Here is a 5939-nt window from a genome sequence, read left to right as displayed (position 1 = left end):
TACTTATACCAGGCTGACCTACATGCATCTGGACCGTGGTTTGAATCGTAGATCCAGACAACGGTAAAGATGTCTGAGGTGTGGTTACAGAGACAGTAGAAACAGGAGCCGTCGATACTCCAGAAGTAAGTGTGGCAGATGTAGCGGTAGTTGCAGCAGCCGTTTGAGATGGAGTACTAGGTGCAATTGGCGGCTGAGTGGCTACCGAAGTTACAGAAGCTTGAACATTTGACTGGACAGGTTGCGGTTGCTGGGGTGGACCAGAAACTACGGGTTGTCCAGCTTGAGGAACCAACTGTATACTTGGCTGCAACACCTGTTGACCCTGTGATGGATCCCACACTAACATTCCAGGGTATTGACCCGTAACAGGTTGAGGATACTGAGATCCATAACCGGATTGAGGATAGGATTGATAATTGGAAGGTGCAGTTCCCATACTTGGAACATATGACTGACCTTGAGGCGGTTGATAACCTTGACTCGAGTATTGACCTTGAGGTTGATAACCTTGAGGTAAATACTGATACTGGGGTTGACCTTGACCTTGAGGTTGGTACCCTTGAGGTTGATAACCTTGGGGTTGATACCCTTGAGGTTGCCATCCTTGAGGTTGATATTGATACTGAGGTTGTCCCTGGGGTACATATTGAGGCTGGGGTTGACCTTGAGGCACGTATTGCACCATTGGTACATACTGACTTTGAGGTTGCGCCCCAGACACGATGTGTGTACCTTGAGGTTGCCCCCCAGGCGTTAACTGCGGTTGCCCCCCAGGCGGTAATTGGCCACCTTGAGGTTGGGAAACGGGAACTGAACCTGACATCATATAAATGTCTCCTACACCCAATGGTATATTACCACTGTTTCCAGCTAATAACCCATGATCAGCGGGTTGAGGAGATGCCCCCGCAAAGGTACCAGAAAGTGATTGATACCCGGTGGGAACAGAAGGACCGCCGTGCAAGAAAGATTCAGGACTTTGAGTAAACACGGATGACTGACCAGACATATTTACAGGAGTATAAATACCTCCAGGTGGAAAAGGAGTACGAGGTGTAGAAAAACCTACCCCTGAGTTGTCTAAAAAATTGGTTAACGCAAGGTACCAAGAAGTACTTCTAGGAGGACTGTAAAAGATGGATTCACGCTCCCTTAGATCAATAGTAAGTTGACCTTCAAGGTTAGAGACACCTATTTCCTCCTCTGGAGCAAGTTCTTCTATAGCAATCAAACCAGTAGGAAGATTTTCGGTGATAATTCTTTCTATTCTTGGTGAATCTGGAACACTAGAAGTTGGAGTAACAGGTTCAGATATTTCAGGTTCTTCGCCTGTATCACTAGCAGACGAAAAACTACCAACAAGCTCAGAAACTGAAACAGCTTCGGGATTATAACCTGTCTCTAAACTTTGGTAATCTGGATGGACTACCAAGGAAGATTCTCCTTCTTCAGGTGAACCTACTCTACTGCCACTAGGAGGAGTTACAAGGACCTTCAACCCTTCGTACTAACCCGGAATGTCTTCAGGAGATTCACCCCGCGATTTACGGAGTTTTCTTAACAAATCTATTCCGGTAACAATCTCAGGAGACTTGCCCCGAAGTCTACGGGACTGTCTCGGTAATTCCACCACAGCTAAAAACTTTTAACTACTACACACGAAAACAAAGTAAAATTTCAAATCAAACCACCTAAAGTCTCTAAAGAACCAAACAAATTTGAATCACACACCTAAAGAATCTAGGGCATCAAACCAAGCACAAACAGTAGCCTTCCAGACCGAAAGCGCTAGTTGGTGATGAAATCCAACCTCGCCGGATTCAGTACAGAAGTGGCGGGTGGAACAGTTACCCCGGCAACCTGCTTAATGAATAGACTGGACCAAGTTCCTCCACTTTAACCGTCTCGAGTGAAGTGAACCCCCCAGAAAATCCAAGTGAGTCTAGCCGACGTCTGCTCCAGGTACAGTGGGATCTTCCCTCCACCGTCACCTCGATAGAATCCTAAAGATAATGGTCACTAAGGTTACCAACCGCAACAAATGCACCTGGGGGAACAGTCTAAACTCCGACAGCACGCAAGGGCAGAGTATCAAGCTCAATCCCCTTGCCGGCTCCTTGACAATAATCCAAGGTTTACCGACAAGTGACCCTTGGCTCCTCGACAATGGTTAATCCGAGGTTTACCGTTTGTAATACGTGCGTGTCTGGCGTCGTTCCCAACGAGGGGGGATTGATCCCCTCACTGGTTCGGACACGAGCTCGTGCTTCTCCTTTAAGAGGAGCTTTCCTAGAGTACAAATGAGACAATTGGATTTAATCTATCACAAGATAAGCTACTTGTTTGGTTTTGTTGTCTTGGAGAGTTAATTACTCACCTACTCCAAGACACTAGCCTGATCTAAATTGGTGTTTCAGAGCCCTAGTAAATAAAAATTACTACGTCGATTTTACTTTAAGCGTTAATTTTATGGTTTTTTCTTAAAGACAAAAGGTAGCGGAAGTGAAACCAATGGTGTGTAGACTCGACTCAAACCACTACAAAGATGCACCTAAGATGATTTACGCTACTTTTCCTTTTTCAATGAAATTCTTAACTAAGAGAGTTGAGAGAATGCAAATTTTAAAGAAAACAACTTTCTTAATAAAGACAATCAAAGAAACAATTCTCTTTATCTTTTCAAGCATACAAACATGACCACTTCTTACGTGCACGAAAAACTCTTTTTCTTTCGAAACTTTTCAAAGCTACTTGAAACAAAACTTTTCAAAGGAGATATTTTTGTATTTTCTCTTTTTAATAAAGCATATAAATCTATTGTAACGAAAATCAATCTTAAAAGCTATAAAAACTATGAAAACTTGACTCACAAGCAAATCAAAAAGGAAATTACTCTAAGTAAACCTAACAAGGCAAAAGCTCACAAAGATGATTCTAGGTTGTTTTACTTGACCAAAATCAAATCAAGGACTAGCTAATGCAGAATCAAAAGACTAGTCAAAAACTCAAATCTTTTTGTTCTTTTTGTAAAATGGAATTCAAGACTTAATCAACAAGCACTTCGAAATTTGCCAAAGAGACAACTCAATGGTAAGTTGCTCACACAGGTAGACTTTATGACAGGTCTGACTTCTAAGAATGTTGACAAAACCAGAGAGATCTAAGGTTTGACAACTTCTACCGCCAAAGTCACTACAAGACCTACTCAAAAATCAAACCCTAGGGCTTAAACTTCTATGAAATCCACTAAAACACTCAATGCTATCGAAACAAGTTCAGGTGAAGATCTTTGACAAGAGACTAATGAATCTGAGCAGTAAAAACTAAGAAAAAGCAAAATCTAAGAGAAAAAATGCAAAAAATGGAATTTTCTCAAATTTTAACAGGGGACGCAGGCAACCCGTTAGAACAGGTGAGGGCCCGCTCTGTGTACACAGTGACAGTGCGTCCAGAGACGCACTGTGCAATGCTCAGAGGGTGCGTCCTACTGGAAAACTCAAGAAAAACTAAAAGGAATCTAACTCTAAGCTAACCCACCCAAAAACAAAGTCACAGAGCCAAAAACCAGAAAAATAAACCAATTTTCTCAGAGCAAAGTTCATACAAAGGAAAAGACTTTCACATTAATGGAGTCCCCAGTGGAGTCGCCAATTTGTCAGGCGGAAAGAGTCGATTGTGCGGACACAACCAACCTCCCTAGGAGCCTAAGACTCTCTAGTGACAAACAAGACAAACAAGAGCAATCCTTCTCTAAACATGCATTTACTATATGGGAAATCAAGTGTTTAGATCCTACCTGTAATCCAACGCTGTTGTAGCAGTCCAGCTCCTCTGATCCGGATGAGCTCCTCCTTCACTTTGAAACCTGCATACACTAACAATCAAACGATTAAATAGCACTTGATAATCTCATAGAATAAAACATATTTAACACATAGACCAAGGAGTACATGAAACAACTCATAAATGACAAGTTATTGAGAAGAATGGACTCATTTGCATTAATAGGTAACAAAAGGAACAAATACAACCTGAGCCTTGGTGTTGTGCAAGTCCCTCCCAGGGTCCATCAAGAGTTCTCCTTTACTTTGACAAAGCTCACCCACTTCCAAATAGAACAAGCAAAGATGGCAATCTCTCCTCACAAGCTTCTAAATGGGAGTCCTAATTCCTACAGCATTTACCCTTAGAAATGTATAGCTTCTAACCTTCTTCCCTTCTGGCCCAATGCCTGTATTTATAGTGCTCAAGAGGAGGTTAATCAAGTCCACCATCAATGGGATAATCCCCTCTTTGGGTGGGATAGCTCCCTTATTGATGGGATAAGTTCCTCTTTGGTAGGAGTGCATGAACCATCTGGAGGCGCTCAATACACGTCGAACAACCTTCTAGAATGCTCTAGAAATGACCACAAGTAACTTTTTAAAGATGAAACTTGCGCATTCTAACCTTTACAGGGGGACGCACCTGCCCCTTTACATACAGAGCATCCAAAGACGCAGTTTTTGTGAACATTGGGAGCGTCCCCGCAGGTAAGGTTGAGAGAACATGCGTCCCTAGAGATAAATACATTTATACAAGACTTTCTCTCTTTTTGGAGTTTGACATGGAGAGCAGAGGTATAAGACTTGCCTAAGAGGGTAGCATGACTGTTGATTGAGCCATACTAACTGTAAATAGTCATGGTGACATTTTTTAGTGTAACAACCATAGATGAAGCATTCGTATGTAAATTGAAAAAGGCTCTATATGGATTGAAACAGGCTACCATAGCTTGGTACGAAAGGCTAGATAAATACCTTTAGAAGCAAGGCTTTAAGAAAGGTACAGTTGACATCAATTTATACATAAATTTTGTAGGAAACCACCTACTAATTGTAGTAGTGTACATGGATGATATAATCTTTGGTAGTGGCATGGAAAAATTGGGTCGTCAATTCACAAAATGTATGGAGATAGAGTTTGAAGGGTTCATGATCATAGATTTGTCCTTCTTCCCGGGTTTACAAATCTCTCAGTATCCACGAGGAGTGTTTATATCCCAATCCAAATATCTCAAGGAAACCCTGAAGAAGTTTGGGCTGGAAGATTGAAAGCCAACGAGCACACCGATGACTACAGGCTATAAAATAAGATGAGACACCACCAGTAAATTAGACTAGATACATATTCAAGATAGGAAGCTTGTTGTATCTTATAGCTTCGAGGCCATACATCATGCAAGTTGTGGGTCTTGTGGCCAAATTTCAGGCCTTCCCGCATGAAATTTATGTTGTTGCTATCAAAAGGATTTTCAAATATCTTCAAGGAATGAAAGAATACGAACTATGGTATGCTAAGAGAAAATAATTTAAGTGTAAGGCCTAGATTGATTTGATTGGGATGGCAGTCTTGATGACATCAAAAGAACCTTTGGTGCAACTTTCTTCTTGGGGAAATGCTGGGTGTCATGGGTCAGCGAGAAAAAAGCCTCTATTTCTTTATCAACTGTTGAAGTAGAGTATATTTCTACTACTACCTATTGCACAGATATTATATGGATGAAGCAGAATTTAAAATATATTCAAGTAGAGCAAACTGATCCTATTCCAATTATGTGTGATAATACAAGTGCCATCAACATCTCTAAAAATCCATTCATGCATTCAAATACTAAGCATATTCCTATCAAATTCCATTTCTTAAGGGAACAAGTTGTAGCAAATTTTTACATACTTGAATACATGGCCACTAAATATCAACTTGCAGATAGCTTTACTAAGCCTCTAGAAAGAGAACCCTTTGAATATATCAGGCAGCAGAGAGGAATTGTGACTCCTCCTTCCAAATGACTTATTTTTGGTAGGTGTTGGCAGCTACTCAGCATGTGGGAACAATGGCAGAGTAGGTTGCAGTGGTTTAGGGGGTGTATTCAATAAGTATTCTTTTCCATTGAT

Source organism: Pinus tabuliformis, chromosome 7, assembly GCF_031772625.1.
Source record: "Pinus tabuliformis cultivar Carrire ecotype Pingquan chromosome 7, CPIR1, whole genome shotgun sequence".
Taxonomy (NCBI): domain Eukaryota; kingdom Viridiplantae; phylum Streptophyta; class Pinopsida; order Pinales; family Pinaceae; genus Pinus; species Pinus tabuliformis.
This window is presented reverse-complemented; position numbering follows the sequence as displayed.